The sequence below is a fragment of the Triturus cristatus genome, chromosome 11 (genome assembly GCF_964204655.1).
Source record: "Triturus cristatus chromosome 11, aTriCri1.1, whole genome shotgun sequence".
NCBI classification, from domain to species: Eukaryota; Metazoa; Chordata; class Amphibia; order Caudata; family Salamandridae; genus Triturus; species Triturus cristatus.
The window spans coordinates 195,320,620-195,337,748 of NC_140594.1; positions in this window are offsets into that span (position 1 = coordinate 195,320,620).

Here is a 17,129-nt window from a genome sequence, read left to right on the forward strand (position 1 = left end):
TCGCCGGATCACATCGCCATGTTAGCGGCGTATTTGTAACGATTTGCCAACAGGCGATGTGAAATCCGGCGATATACGGCGATTTCCATCAATATCGCATGAAAACCAGCGATGTGAGAACTGCACTGAAGGGAATGTTGTAAATAGGGAGAAGTGGATGTAACCTTATAATCCACCTCCCTTTATGCACATGGCTAAGTCGGGAATTTTGCAGACGTACATTGGGGCATATCAACAAGGGCTTTATCTCTGCTTTTTTGGCTTTAAAAGCCAAAAAAGCAGAGATAAAACTAGCACCCTATCAACAACAGGGTGCTAACACGCAAATTTGCATGTTAGCACCCTTTTACTCTACGCTTCCCCTTGCATCTCTAATGAGATGCAAAGGGGGCGTTCCAGAGTAAAATAATAGGAGAAGTGTCGCTAAGCGACATTTCTCCTATTATCAAGAATGTCGCTAACCCTGTTAGAGACAAAAAAAGCAGCGCTAACCGCGGTTAACGCTGCTTTTTTACGTCTGCTAATTTTCAGACTTAGCCATGATATCCTATGGAAGGAGGATATCATGGCTAAGTTTGCCTGTCCCTATCAACAAGGTAACGTGAGATTATCGCTGGGTTTCCAGCGATAATCTCACGTTAGCCTGTTAGCGTGTAGATTTTTATCGCTATTGACATAAGCGTTGCTAATAGCACGCTATCTCAGCGATAAAAATTCACGCTAGCCGGCGATAATTATCCTCACGCTAAGAGCGCTGAGCGATAATTATCGCCGGTTGTTGTTAATATGCCCCATTATCGGCAATATCCGCGGTTAGCGGAAGTTTTTATGTTGCTCCTCAAATCCAGGGCCGCCTTGTAAATACAGCGCTGTTGTGGTGGCGCCCTCTTCCATGTTGTATTTTCATGGGAACACCTACTTTGCCTCTGAGAACGCCTACTTTGCATCTCATTGGAGATGCGAGGCGAAGCGTTAGGAATTCAGCTGCTAACATGCTCTAATGCATGTTAGCGCCGCCTAGCAAATAGAGCGATGTAATTTTTGCCGCTTTTTTGGCTTTTAAAGCCAAAAAAGTGGCGAAATGGTCCTTGATAAAATGCCCCTTGGAGAGCTCTAAAGGCTCTTTGAGGGAAAAAAAAAACGAATTAGCAAATTTTTCACAAATACCGCTGCCACTTGCGGCACAGGTCACGTGCTTCCAAGACCTCCAGGTTGTCTCACACACAACACAGAACACGTACACCCAACACATGGACAGAAAATCTTTTAAATGAGACCATAATTGGTTACTTGTAGGAGGGGACTAGACCAGTGTGTGGTGGCCATTACACGGCTAAAATATCCCATAAGTACCAAATATCGCATTAGTCAAAATTAGCAAACATTTTGCTATGTCTCCTAACGTGATCTTTCGTGTATTTCTGTAATTTTCTCCCTTGGGGGACTGGTTTGAGCAGAAAGACGTATCGTTGGAATACTGAACCCGTGCCTGCTAGTCATTATCTCCTCAGACCTGTCTCCTGCTGACATGTGGTGTGACTTAAGTTGTGAACATGCACTCACGTTCAATTTTCACACAAGATGCCAGCCAACCACATTTTTCATAATATTTATAATCTTGCGTAATTTTGATAAAAACTAGGCATATTCCACCCATGAAATTATGCGAGTGACGCAGGCCTCTTGAGGGGACTTAGACATTTTCTGGATCACAGACCTAGGGAAACACTTGCTGACGATTATGAATCATCCACCTAAACATGATAATAAGGCCTCAGAAACGGTCCCCTCATCCTGATAAATAATAATAAAGGATCCATAAGAGAGTATCTGGAGCATCTGCTGACATCTTGCTCAGTTAGGGGGGCACAAAGAGACTCAATTGGGTAAAAATAATCTGAACACAAATTCATTTTCATGAGCAAATCATATAAAGTCCAAAGCATAAGTCCATGTAATCGTTATTTACAAGTGTTCATTCTTGATCTTTATTCTGTAACCTGTATCTTGGGAAGACTTTTTTGGATCTCCAAGCACACTTCAGTTCTTCACTGATACAAACAACAGCCACAGTTCTCGCCAGCACGTGTCTCGTCTAATGGTGATAGCCAAAGACTTAATCAGGGCATCAGCTGCTATATCAATTCAACACAACAGGTTTGGACTGCCTCTATCATGGGCAGCCTTCATCTGATATGACGAACAGTGTAAAACCAAATCAGGTGCTTTCAGTCGCGGAGATTTTTTACTGTTTCGCGGAACTTTGCATAATGCGACTATGCAAATTCCGCCCACCCCTAATATGATGTTGATTCCATGGGCTTGAATTGAACAGAGTGGGGTTGAGAGAGGATCTTTGTACGACTCCACAGATGAGGTTAATGGCGTCCAAGGTGAATGGCCCCAGGCTGACCAACTGGGTGAGGCCTGTCAGTAAGGAGCAATTTCAGAAAAGTGCTGGACCTGGGATGCTGACTTCATGCATTTGTTGGATAAGGATAGAGTGAGAGACGTGTTGAAGGCTGCGGAAAGATTCAGCAAGATGATGACAATGGTGCCAGCTTTGCCCCTTATCATCTGGATGTCGTCCATGACTACGATGGATGAGGGTAGTCTCTGTACTGTGGTTGGGCCTGAATCCAGATTGAGTGGTGTTGAGGAGGTGGTTGTCAGAGAGGTGGGTGGCAAGGCCTTTTTTCATCATCTTTTCCATTACTTTTGCCAGGTATGATAGCAGAGAGATAATCCAGTAGTTGGCGAGCATCTTCAGATCTGCTCTGGGATTCTTGAGGAGGGTGAGTGCTGTGGCATGTTGCCTGCCATCAATGTAGATGCTATGATGATTGAGTCAATTTAGAATTGGGTCAAAAGCTATGCTGATGGGGTACAGTCCTTTCATGAAGACATGGTGAGGGCAGGTGTCCGAGCATGCTCAAGAGTGTCTGAACTACATGGTCATTGCAGTTTTTTTAGTGGTGATGGTGAGCCAAGTGGTCAGGAGGGCTGCAAGGGTGGAAGGGTCTAGTTGGGGACGGAAGTTTTCATAGACACTGGTGATTTTGTTGCTGAAGAATAGGGACAGCTTGTTGCAGAAGTAGTGAAAGGTGATCACACTCATGAAACTTCCAGCCAAAGTGGTGAAGTTTTTCACTCTGGCAAAGATTTCCTTGGTGCTGTTGGTGCTGTTTCTATGTGATTAGTGAGCGTGGAGCATTTGGTGGCTCTAATTTGTTGATGGTAGCATCTGAGGGGGTTTTATAGGATCTCTTGTCAGTGTCGTTTCGACCTTGTCACCATCTGTGTTCAAGTTGCTTAAAGTTGCTTATGGTGAACCGGAGCTCTTCCATCTACCGGCTTGCTTGCAGTCTGGTTCTCATGGCTTTACTGGCTTTGAGAGAAGCCAGGGAATCTGCACAGATGGTGATCCAGGCATTGGAGATGGATTCAGGGAGGTTCTTGTAGTGTTAAGGCCAGTAGTATAGGCATTTGGAACACCAGGATACTTCTGAGATTTTGTTCCAGTCCTGGCTTGAACATTTGGTGATGATGTTTCTGTGGTGGTGTGGAATGGGTATGCAGAAGTTGATGAGGGTGTGGTCAGACCAGGTGATCAACATGGGCTTGTCTACTGTGAAATTGCTGAAGCTGGTGAAGATGCGGTTTAGTAGCTGTTTGTTGGCATGTATGGCGCCTTCTACTTGCTGGGTGAGTCTAATGTTGAACAGGTCCTTGAGGAGGTGGGTTGTGACAGGATCAGCAAGGATCTCCATGTGATAGTTGAGGTCGCTGAGGAAGATGAAGGCACTTTCCGCCTTCTTCACTAAGAAGACAGAAAACATGAAGATGGACCTGCTTAATGTCTTAGTAACTCATACTGACACTCACAAGGACACTTCACCTCCCCCTCCAGCAACCCCAATCGTATTCACACCTAAGTTTGCCCTAAAAAATAGCGCCGCATGGTCATCTTTCAAAACTTACAGTGAAGACTCAATATTAAAAACACTCATGGCTTTCAACCCCTCCAACCACTTCACTGACCCTCTTCCCACAAATTACCTAAAAGACTTCATACCGCTGCTACTGCCACTATGGACTAAGATTATCAATACCTCTCTTCTTCAAGGATTCATTCCAGAAATTCTCAAATCTGGGCATGTGTCCCCCATCCTAAAGAAACCAATGTCTGACCTCACAGACTTAAGTAATTATTGCCCGAACTCCAACATCCCAACTCTGGCTAAACTCTTAGAAAAATGTGTACATATCCAGCTGGGTAAGCACATAGACCATTTCAACCTGCTCAACCAATACCAATCCGGCTTTCGTGCAGGGCACAGTACTGAATTAGCCATGACCCACATAGTAGATGACGCACTAAGAATCCTAGACCAAAACGGAGCCTGTTTGCTAATCCTGCACAACCTATCTTCGGCCTTTGACACCATCAAACATGACAATCTGCTAGACCTCCTGAAATATTGAATGGGCTTATCAGGGTCAGTACTAAATTGGCTCACCTCTTTCCTCTAAAACAGATCCCAAAGATTCAAAGTTAATCAATCCTTGCCCATGGCCGTCCCAGTCACGTTAGGAGTCCCGCAGGGCTCTTCCCTCTCACTTACACTTTTCAACCTATTCATGGATCTGCTCACCGAAATTCTCAGCTCCTCAAATATCCATTATGACATGTACGCAGATGATACACAACTATATCTAAATATAAATTGGATGACATCAAATCTCTCAACTTAACTCTACAAAAAACTCTGACTTGGCTTGCTGAAAACCACCTGAAACTAAACACAATCAAAACTGAATTCCTCCTAATCGCTCCACCCAACCAATCAACCATCATTCAAGTATGGCTTAAACATCTAACAGCGCTCAATTGCCAAACTCTTATTATCGACTCAAAAAAATCGTTGGGATTAACTCTTGACAGAAGTCTAAACATGCAGAAACACATTAGTGCTGAAACAAAAGGAGCAAACTTTCAGATGAACACCTTGATAAAATTTAAACTCTTTCTTCCCCCAAATGACTTCAAACTGTCCGTTCAAGCACTAGTAAATCCCAAGACTGGAATATGGGAGTGTTACTCTTTGCAGACTTCCCAGATATACGACGGTCCCTCTAAGAGCATCAATCAACGCAGCAGCCAGACTCTTCACAGGCTCCCCTGACCTTAGAGCTCTTAATTGGCTATCGTTCGAAGCAAGAATTCAACAAAAAAACGCCTGTATGATGCACAAATCCCTACATCATAACACTCTGAGTTATCTAGCCCTGAAACTGGTGCTTTCATGTTGCAACAGATCCTCTAGGAGCTCCAGTAGCCTTCTTCTGAAATCACAACAATTTGCCAAAAATAAAACATACAACCTTGCCTTCCCTGGAATCGCTCCTAGGATATGGAATGCATTGTCCCCAGAAACCAGACTGAATCCCTCTTCTGCCTCTTTCAAAAAAAGAAGTAAAATCTCTTCTCATGACTAAACTCACATGAACAATGTATTTAACTCTTATAACGGCTGTTTGTATAGTAGGACATAAATATGACATACAGTGTTCTTTTGTGCAACCATCTTCCCTTGTAAAGCACTCTGATACCCGCAAGGGTCATGTTCGCGCTATATAAAACCTTCAAAATAAAATAAATAAATGATCGGCGGAATGAAGTCAGTGATGGTGCTATTGCAGTTGCAGGTGGTCTGGAATAGCAATAGATGAGGGTGATGCTGAGCATGCAGTTGGTAGCGATGAGGAGTTTCAAGGTCAAGTGTTCCATGTTGCTGGTGGTGCTTACCGAGGTGGTAGAGCATTGAATGGATTCTTTGAAGATAATAGCGATTTTCTGCATCTAGGTCAGTTTGTCATGTCCTGTCTTGCTATCTTATATCTGATGAGGGTTTGCAATGGTGATGACGGAGGCCGATGAGGGAGTCAGACAGGTTTTGGTCACCAAGAGAAGTTCTGATATGCAGTGGTGAAGCAAATCCCAAATTGCGATGGCGTTTTTAGTGAGATAGTGAGTGTCAAAGAGAATTCAGTAGAAAGAGGAATGTAGTGTAGTGAGGGTCAGGTGTACATGTTTGTGTGTTTTGAGTGTGTTAGGTGTGTGAGGTCCATGGTGAAAGTGAGATGGGTGGGGGAGGGTGCATGTGAAACAACAGGTGGGGTAGGAAAAGGTACCCTCATTGTTGGGCAGAGAGGGGCACCAGCAGTGTTCGGAGGTGCGGCCGGGGTTCAGGGCACAGAGGTTTGCAGTGGAGTGGCGATGGGGGAGTGGGTGGGATTTTAGGGACCAGAGTTGTTGTTGTTGGGCACTATGCAGATGTACGCAGATGGGCTTGCCATTAGCTCGCCAGAGACATACTCACTGCAGGAGATCAGCCTGGCTAATCCTCTTAACTCTGACCAAATAGGAGAGACCACAGCAAGGTTGAGTTTTGGCTTACAGACAAGAAAGTCATATCACTTCTTTTCTGTATACTTTAGGATAAATTCAACAGTAGCATATTGTTGGATTTATCAATACCATACTCCTAAGTCCTTTAATTAATTTTTGGAAGTTCCTAGCTATGGTTATGACTTCATAAACTATTGCAGTGTTATTCTGTGGGACTAGGCACCTACAATGGAGAAACTGCAATGTGCAATTCCTCCATCATCAAGGCATATAAAACATCTTTTATAAGGCCCATGTGTGAGAAGTTGGCTTGGTATATGCGGTCCACTAATTAAAGTGAGCACCTTGCACCAGTCCAAACTACCTTTATGATGTATGAGGTCAAAGATAACCTTTAGAAAGCTATCCTAGTGGTAGCTGTGGAGACCAGCCTTCAGGCTTAATCTTGAAGGAATGTAAAGCAGCTTGTTTTACCAGAATATCACCTCCTGAATGACTAAATGAAGGAGAACCACACATTATTTATATAAAAATATGTATTTATTAATATAACACTCTCTACTATCCTCTACACGAGGATAGAACACAAAGCACACAATATGAGATCAATAGAACAGTTGTAAGTAGCACAATACACAGTGGGCTCCAGGGGGAGACCAAACCATATACTAAAATAGTGTTATAACAATCACAACTTGACTAGAGACAGTGCCTAGTGCACATAGAATCGCTGGGACCCCAAGAACCCACCCAAGGTGATGACACAGGGAGCCCACGGAGGACGAGTGCAGTGAGGAAACACGACCGTGTGCTCCGTACAACTCTATGGGAAGGTTGCGGTTGCAAAGTTAAAGTTTAAGGACCCTTCTGGGAGGACTTTGAGCAAACCCTTTGGAACTTAAGAGGTTGGAGAGCCACCCCACCCGAGTTACCTATCACAGGGGAGCTGGGTGCATAGGTCTGGAATGGTGTTGGAATCCTCCGTCGTTCTCTATGGATGGCTGTGAAGAAGTACTGCTGCCGTGAAGGTGAAAAGGGTTCCGGTGGAATCCAAGCCTGGATTCTGGATGGAAGGAACCTGAAAGCAGAGGGCACAGAGTCTGGGTCACTTCAGAGTGATCAGGGGCTCAGTAGATGACAGCGCACTGATGTTGGGTGCTTCAGGTACGAAGAAGGGATGATTGATTCTGCAGCCGCGAGGACCAGGACTTGTTGAGGACAACCAGGAGCTGGATGCGAGCTGCTCCACAAAGGATGTCGAGTGCTGAGGGGTCGGTGTCTTGCTAGAGCACCAACAAGCCTTGGCTAAAGCAACCAACGCAGGAAGGTCAAGCAGGTTACGGTGTGGACCATCAAGGTCCAGGGGACACACCAAGCAATGGGGAGTGTGGGCACGTCTGGAGCAACCAGGAAAGCCCAAAAAAATCAATATGAGCCTCAGGAGGACCCACAGGCCAAATGACCAGGAGTCGCGAGGGGACCTCGAGCAAGATTGCAAAGTACCAGCCCACGGAGCACTCGGTGTGAGGAGGCCAGAGTTCTTTGGTGCAAATACTGCTCAGGGTCAGGACTACATAGAGTCCAATGCACAAGCTCAGGAATTATCAACAAGCATATGTAACTTCAAATGGATGCGGTGCACAGGGGTTTGGGTTATGCAGTCCCCATGAGGGATACTGGCCTCAAACTCAGTGAGAGGGCAGATCGACCTCAGCGACCTTCAGGAACCCACCTCCTGTGTTGCTGAAATCTTCATAGTATGCAGGAGCTTAGGAGCAGCAGACCGGTCAGTTGCAGTTAAGGTGCCTGCGAAGCAGGGGAGTGACTCCTTCACTCCAAGGGAGATTCTTCTGTTGTCTTCCGTGCACCACAGGTCCTGCGCGGAGCCTGTATGGAGCAAAGGCACAAACTAAGCTTCGGACGGAAAGGGGGATGAAGTTGAGCCCAGTCGAGGTCCAGCAAAGTCCAGCGTGTCCAGACGGTCGAAGGTCAGTGGTTTCTTCTTGTAGAATCTTGTCCACATCAAATCTGAAGTCTTACAGCCAGGTAAGCCCTTTTGTACCCATGGGAGAGGGTTGGACAGATTCAGGGGAGCCTCCTAGGGGAGGGACAGGACAGAGGGGTGGTTACACCCATTTCCTCTGTCCAGTTTCGCACCAGATCAGGAGCCAATGGCTCCCAGACCTGGTTTGAGCTGGACTATGCACAGGGACACCAAATGCGCACCAGGTGCAGACTTTCAGGGACTCTTAGAGTGCACCCACCCTGCCCCAATACACTAAACCCTGTCTGGGAGGTGGTCACACCTCCCTGTGACAGCATGCCTATTGTGCTGCCTTCCCCTGCTCAAGCTTGGCTCAGCAGCAGGAGGGCAGAAATGTGTCTCTGGTCGGCAGCATCCATTTTGTGCTGTCCGGGTCAAGAAGGCTGGCACCGGAGAGACCAGTGACCCCACGAAGCTCGCTTTTGAAGGGTGGAATCATACCTCCCATACCAGTTACTGGTGTGGAGGTATGATTCCAAGATGTTTGATACTAAACACCATATTTTTCTATGCAGCCGTTTTCAAGATAGCATTTACAGTGAGGTTATAATGCACCTCTACCTATATGTCCGGCTGAGTCACAGACAAGCCGGGACAATGGTCTCTGAAGGCTGCAGAGAGACTCTGCTCATGCAGGAGCACCCTCTCACATAAAACCCAGCACCCTAATCAGGATTGTTAAGGCCTGCTATAGGGGTGACTTAAAAGTTTTAAGTGTAGTGACCATTAGATATAGTGAGCCTATATCTAAAGTAAGTGGTGCAAAGACCATCTTACACAGGCTGCAGTAGCAGACCTAGAGTTCCATTTTGTATGGCCTCTCTTGGGTGGCATAATACATGCTTCAGCCCATGGGAGGCCTCTGGGGTACCTATGCCCCGGGTACATGGGTACCATATACTAGGGACTGATAAGGGTACCCCAGTATCCAATCTGGAGTGTACCAAAGTACATGTATGTCAATTTAAGGGAGAAAGCATATAGATTGGGGTCCTGATTAGCAGGATCCCAGTCATACTAGTCAAAAATAGTGAGACATCAAGCAAAAAATGGGGGTAACCATAAGAAGCAGATCTTGCTTTCCTACACCATGCTAATAGTTACAGCCCCCCACCCTGGGGACAACTAGTGGAGACGTTAGAGGTCCTAAGTATGCAAACATAGTGTACATCCTTGAGCCACAGTGCTCCTAGCCAAAAGTCGAATTTGGGAAGCACTGTAGTACAATGGGATAAGTGAAATGTGCAATCTCTCTATCCCCAGGGCATCTAAAACAAATTGTATAAAGGCCCTCCTTATAATTACATGACCCCCACCACTGGGACACCTAGGGTAGACCCTAGGGGTACCTAATTTGCCCAAATATTGTAATGTGTCAATTTTTAGGTGCTCCTACCACCAAAGTCAGGTTTGGGCACAATGTACATTTAAAAGTAGTGCTGCAATACAGGGCTGCTTTTAAAATGACACCAGGCTCTCAGCAGTGCACAGATGCAAGTGCAGAAAGGGCTGCTGGCCTTTAAACTGCCATGCCCTATTATGTACTAGGGACTTAAAGGTAGTTGTAATCCCCATGCCCTATTATGTACTAGGGACTTATAGGGTAGGTCATGCCAATTATAAGTGTACCCTAATATATAGTGTACCCTCATGTATGTGTGTGTTTTCACTGTGTTCAACATAGCACTGGCCCTGGGCCTACCCAGTAGAGCCCTAGGCACTCTCAGAGTCAGAAAACCAGCATCTAGGGGTCTCAAATAGGGCAAAAAGTGTGGGGACACTACAAACAGGTCCTGGTTTCCAACAGACAGCCACACACAATGGGAGCTTGAGTGGGGCTGAGTGGGCTCCCGCTGACAAGATGGGAGGGAGGAGCTGGACCCAACATCAATTACACTTGAATAGGCTGTATCCTGTCCCCACACAAAGTGTTGCAACCCCCATGTAGTTATTCTGGAGCCAGGGCTGGCAGAGCAGGGTATTTATGCACTTTAATGGCATGTCTCTAGAAGCTTCTTCCCACTTCAAAGGCACTGATGCATCTCCTCAGCTGAGCAACGCATCCCCAAACAGAACTGATGCATCAATGCTGCTGTGTGTATTGGACCCGGTGCAGATGGCCCACATCACCCTCGCAGTCCTCAGAACCGATGCATTGCCAAAGGCACGGTGCATCGTCGACACAGGTCCTTGCATCTCACATCAATGGCAGCCTCGACGACTGACTCCACATAAAAGCTCTTCGGAACTAACGAATCACCAGCTGCATGCCACATCCCCGATGTCAGGACTTCACAACTCAAGCACTGTCAACGGGGTCCTTAACAACAATGCAACAGGACCTCGCATCTCAGCCTCGCCACATCTTGAAACTGACGTATCACTTCAGCTGCACAGCGCTTCTTCAACCTGGATACATGCAATGCATTTCAACCAGGATTTAAGGTACTTTGTTCAGTGGGCCTAACTGGATCCCTGTAGCAGGCCTACCTTCCATCGCAAGTGGCCTGATCTCGTGACTTTGTTCCGGTGCGGCACGACCAGATCTCCCTTGATTGCCGCTTTGTGCTTTTTGGTGCTATTTCAACCTATAACTTTAAAATTGAATATCTCTGGTTTTACTGATCACATTTTTTAAGCCTTGGTCTTGTTTTATTTATTAACCCCTTCAGTGCCCGCCCCTTTCCCCGCCCAGTGCCGGCCGTTGCATTAGCGGGCGGGGTCTATGACGAGCTGGACTCGTCATGGGCACAGCGCCACCGCGGCCCATGACGAGTCCAGCTCGTCATGGGCACTGAAGGGGTTAAAAATCACTCTATTTTTCTAAACCTGGCATGGAATCTTTTTGTGTGTTTTTTTACTGTTTGAGAGTTTTGCACAAATATTTTACATATTGCCTTTAAGTTAAGTCTAGCTGCTCTGTTCCAAGCTACCAGAGGGTGAGCACCGGTTAATTTGGGGTTTGATTGTGCCTTACTCTGACTAGGATTGTGGGTGCTGCTTGACCATGGCTCACACCCCAGTCAACCGGTAACCCAATTTCTAACAGACACCCTTGTCAGAAAATATGGGCTTACCCCAGAGAAGTAAAGGCAGAAGTTTAGGGACAGCAAGAAGTTGCCCCAACAGTCCTGTGTGGATATTGTGGATCACTTTTGCAAGGCACTGGATGGTTAAGTGAAGGACAGCGATGTAAATGGTTACAAAGGAATGTACAACGTGTTTGCAAGAGAGCACATGTTCAGCAATTATTTTCCATAGCTGCGCAAGCATCTAGTTAATAGTAAGCGCTCTGACCCCAGGGAGCTTGCTAAGAAGATGGACTGCTGGCTCAGCACCTGGGTCTACAAGAACATATCTGGAGGGACTCGCAAAAGGGTCATCAGGTGTCTAACTAGAAGAAAGAGGGGCGGGAGAAAAAACAATAAATTAGGAGTTCTCTAAAGGCCCCAAAATATTTTCCAAGGGAACAGTAACCAATCCCAATCTGAACCAAAGAAGAATAGTTTCTATGACAAACAGACAGGGAGGTTCATCCCCCAGTGTACTGAGTGTTATAAATATGGATACTCCTAGGGAGACACCAAATGCGTCAAGGGGGCACAGCCTTCCACTGGTCGGCAGACACAAGGGTTGGCCAGTTTAGTGCTTGGAGGGGAGGTGGTCCCAGTTAGCTTGAAGGAGAGAGCAGAGGTTGATTAGATAGATAGATAGATAGATAGATAGATAGATAGATAGATAGATAGATAGATAGATAGATAGATAGATAGATAGATAGATAGATAGATAGATAGATAGATAGATAGATAGATAGATAGATAGATAGATAGATAGATAGATAGATAGATAGATAGATAGATAGATAGATAGATAGATAGATAGATAGATAGATAGATAGATAGATAGATAGATAGATAGATAGATAGATAGATAGATAGATAGATAGATAGATAGATAGATAGATAGATAGATAGATAGATAGTGCCAAAAGCCCACATGCCTTCCAATATCTCCAAGTGTAGGCAGTGAGTCCCCATCCATTCAATGGACAAAGGGTGGAGGCTCTGAGAGACACAGAACCCAGTATGACTACTGTAGGTATCATCATCCTAAATATATTCCACCAGGTCATAGCCACAGACAACCGTGAGACCCACTACCCAGCACTCTGGTTCCCTTTGCATGGGAAGGGTCTCAAGTTCTTTAAACATAGGTATGAGCCTTAGCATGCCTCTAAATTGTCTGTTGGACAATGATCCAAAGCACACTGTCTGGAAGGAAGTGGAGCGCTGGTCACACCTGGGGGTGTTAGAATTGCCTGAGTGAGTCTGTGTGGTCAAACAGTCCAAGACTGCCCAAGAGGGGAGCCAAGAAAGTCTGGAAGGATGCTCCAAGCAGTTGCCAAGAAGGGGAAGGGCAGTGGGTGTGGGTAACCTACTCCTGGAACTCCCACAGTAATGGTTGATGGGGCACCTGAGAAGGCTACCCCAGAGCCTACCAGGCACAAAATCTGCTGCCCTGGTAGACTTGCCTGAGCTTGCTGGCTCACAAGTTGAGAGTGTACATGTCAGGGTGCAATTCTGTAAGGCACAGAAGGAGTGCCCCACCCTAGAGGACTTGAGGCTGAAAGCTGAGGCCCAGGCAGCAGGTGACACCTCTGGAAATCACCTTATATTTTGAGAGAATTGCCTCTTGTGTAGTGAGCGTAAGGTTCCTGAACCTGGGGCAACCCGAGAGTTGGTGGTCCCCCAGTGTTACAGGGCCTTCCTACTGGGATTGGCTCTTGATATATCCTTGGCAGGACATCTGGGGCGCAACAAGACCTTTACCAGCATTGTCCCCACTTATATTGACCCCGGATTAAAACAGCCTCAGATACATTCTGTAGGTTGTGTACCTCCTGCCAGGCAAGCGATGACAGAAGGGAAAAAGCTAACATCTCCCCCAGTTCCCTCACCCATTGTTGGCACCCCCTTTGAAAGGGTGCGCATCAACATTGTTGGGCCTCTGGCTCCCAAAACTGCCCTGAGCAAAAGGATTAACCTGGTTTTGGTGGACCATGCCACTAGGTACCCAGAAGCCATCCCTCTGAGGTCAGTGACTTCCCCTGCAGTGGCCAGGGCCCTGATGGGGATTTTTACTCGAGTGGGGTTTCCCAAAGAAGTGGTATTCTACAGAAGCATCAACTTCATGCCAGTGTACATGAAGTCCATGTAGGGTGAGTGTGAGGTAACCTATAAGTTCTCCACACCCTATCATCCCCAGGCCAAAGAGCTTGTTGAGAGATTCAACAAGACCCTTAAAAGCATGGTTGTGGGTCTACCTGAACCCATCAGGCAGAAGTGGACGTCCTCCTGCCATGCCTACTCTTTGCCTACAAGGAGGTAACACAGAAAGAAGTCTGGTTTAGACTATTTGAGATCCTCTATGGTGACCATGTGAGGAAACTTCTCAGTCTGGTCAAGGAGGGGATGGAAGCAAGCTCCTAAAAAACTCCCCCAGGATATGGTAAGCTATATTCTAGCCCTATTAAACCAGACCAGGAAATTCTAGTAGAAGGCCTCTGAGATCTTGGAGACCAGCCAGGAGGTTATGAAACTGTGGTATGACCATTAGGTTACTCTGTTAGAGTTTCAGCCTGGCCAGAAAATGTGGTGATGGAGTCAATGGTGCCCAGGGCCCTCCGGGACAGTTGGTCAGGGGCATATGAGGTGAAGGAACAGAAGGGGAAGGCCACCTAACTGGTAGACCTCAAAACCACTAGAAACCCCCTAAGAGTGCTCCATATCAATTGACTCAAGCCACAATTTAAGAGGTCTAAGGTCTCCATGTTCCTTGTGACAGGAAGAGGAGAGGGAACCTCCCCCGACCTCCTATACTCCAATGAGTATGACGGGTCAGTAGAGGGTGTCATCCTCTCCCTGAACAGCGGAGGGACTGTCACCAGTTGTTTGGCCAGTTTGCCTTCTTGTTCTCCTTCACCGCTGGGCTTACACACTTGTATACCCACAATATTGATACTAGAGACGGTATGCCTACAGGGAACAACATTTACAGGTTGTCAAACAAGATGATAGCTAGTGTCAAGGAGGAAGTCTCCAAGAAGCTGGCATTAGGAGTGCTTGAGGCCTCTGGCAGTACCTGGTCCAGCCCAGTTATTCTTGCGCCAGTTATGTTTTCCCCTCCAGGCCAAGATTGAGATTGTCTTAGTCTAGCAGCCCCACAAACTTCTTGAAGAGATAAGGGCTATCCGGGGTCTCACCAAACATTAAAGGAGAATTGTTAAAGAATATGGCACTATTGTTGCCCCCTTAAGTGCGCTGATGTCCAAGCAGCAGCCCAAAAAAGGTGATCTGGGTAGAGGTCTGTCAAAAAGCCTTCGACATTCTCAAGGATGCCATGTATATAGCACCTATACTCAAGGCTCCTGACTTCTTCAAGGAATTTATTGTGCAGCCATATACTTCAGAGAAACACAGTTGAATGAGGAGGGCCTAGACCACCCTGTAACCTTCATCAGTAGGAGGTTACTTCCCCAGAGGCAGAGGTGAGTGCTATTGAGAGGGAAGCCTTCACTTTGGTGTGGGCACTAAGGAAGCTGAGACCATATCTGTTTGGGACTCACTTCCAGGTTCAGACAGACCACAGAACCCTCAGATTGATCATGCAAATGAGAGGTGAAGACCCCAAACTGCTGAGGTGGTCCATCTCCCTACAGCGGATGGACTTTGCGGTGGAACACCCCCCTGGGTCAGACCACGCCAATGCTGATGGTATTTCCAGGTTCTTCCGCCTTAGTGATAAGAACTCCCAGGAGGTTAGGTATTTCTCCCCACTTTCAGCTGGGAGACACACATGTTAGACCTGTCATCCTTAGGGTAGTCTTCCCCAAACTTTTTGCATTCACTTTTCCTGTTTTGTTGGATTTGTTTTTGTTGACTATAGGACTCTACACACTTTACCACTGATAACCAGTGCTAAGGTGCTTGTTCTCTCTCCTTTAAGCATGGTGAAATGAATTGGCTTGCACCCAATTGGCACATTTAATTTAGTTGTAAGTCCCTAGTAAAAATGGAACATCATGTATCCAGGGCCTGAAAGTTAAGTGCTACTAGTGGGTCTGTGCCACCCACTTAAGTGGCCTCTTAAACATGTATCAGACCTGCTATTACAGCCTGTGTGAGCAGTTATAAACTGCTATTTTGATCTGGTCAAAAAACATTTGCGAGGCCTTTTCATTTTAATACACATAAGTCACCCCTACGGTAGGCCCTAATTTGTTCATAGAGCAGGTTGCATTGTATTCAAATAGTTGGAAATGAACTTTTAAGTTTTACATGTCGTGGTCGTGAAAATCACTTAAATTCATTTTTCACTATTGCCAGGCCTACCCCTCACTTTGAATAACATGAAGTTACCTTATTACATTTAATAAATAATAACTTTTGACTGGGAGCAAATAGGAAAGTCATGTTTTGTGTCTGAGGAATTGTAATTTAAAACCCTCTTTAAAGGTGAGGTCAGATTTTAAGTCACAATTCATCTGAAAACGCCACTTGTAGAAAGTTGGCATTTTCTTGCCCTAACCATTTTATGCCTACAGAGTGTTCCTGAGTCACATTACTAGGTGCAGTTGGCAGTTGGTCTTTGTGTAGTCCTCCTAGACAGTATCACAAAGGAGGGTTTGGGTGTTGGCAGGATGGGTCATCTCTGACTTGATTGGGGCGGTGGACCTGTCACCTACCACACTTGCACTTCAAAACCACTGGCTCAGCTCACTCACAAAGGACTTCATACAAGCCTACAGACTGGGACCAGGGCAGGAAGGCAGGAAATTCCAGACACCTTTGTAGGTGGAAACTCCAGAAGTTCCTTCCACTTCAAAAGGGGCACCGGATATAAAAAGAGGACCCTCTGGGCAGTTCTTGACTTCTCTACTTCCCTACTGCTCTGCTGCAAGAAGGACTGTCCAGCTGCCCTTCTGCTCTGCTGCAAGCGCGACTGGTCTGCTGCCCTGCTGTCTGAGGAAGAAGGACTGAATCCACAAACCTGAACCTAGGACTACCAGAGTGTCTCCAAGTTAGCTGTCCTCCTGTTCTGAGCTACAGGGACATAACAGACTCCTCTGTTCTGAAGCAACCTGACACAGCTTGATGCAGAACTGGACATCACAGCTCCAATTCGGCAGCCTCGCATGCACTGAAGCAGTGTGACGCATCTCCACACCGACACCCGGTCCAGCTCCATGCATTTCAATGCACCTCAACGCCAGACCACGCATCAAAGCTACTGATCGGAGAGTCCGCAAGCACCAATCCAGCATGATGCATCTCCTTGCCAACAATCAGCATAGCTCGACATACTTCGGTTCAGCATCAACGCATTTTGAAACAAATCCTTGCAGCACCAGCACCTTCATCAACCTCAACGCAGTGTGGCACATCTCAGCAACGGAATCCGCATTGCAAGCTCCCGTCAACAGCTCCCTCCACTCCGTGTGATGCATCTCGACGAAAAACCTATCATCGCAGCTACTGTTGGCGGCTCTTCGACGCCTGCACTGCACATGCCAACAGAAGGACTTCCCATCTCGACACCCCAGAGCGTAAGGAACTTTAAAAGCGGACTGAACTCAATCCTGTATCTGGCCCACACTCCACCACGGTCGGTCTG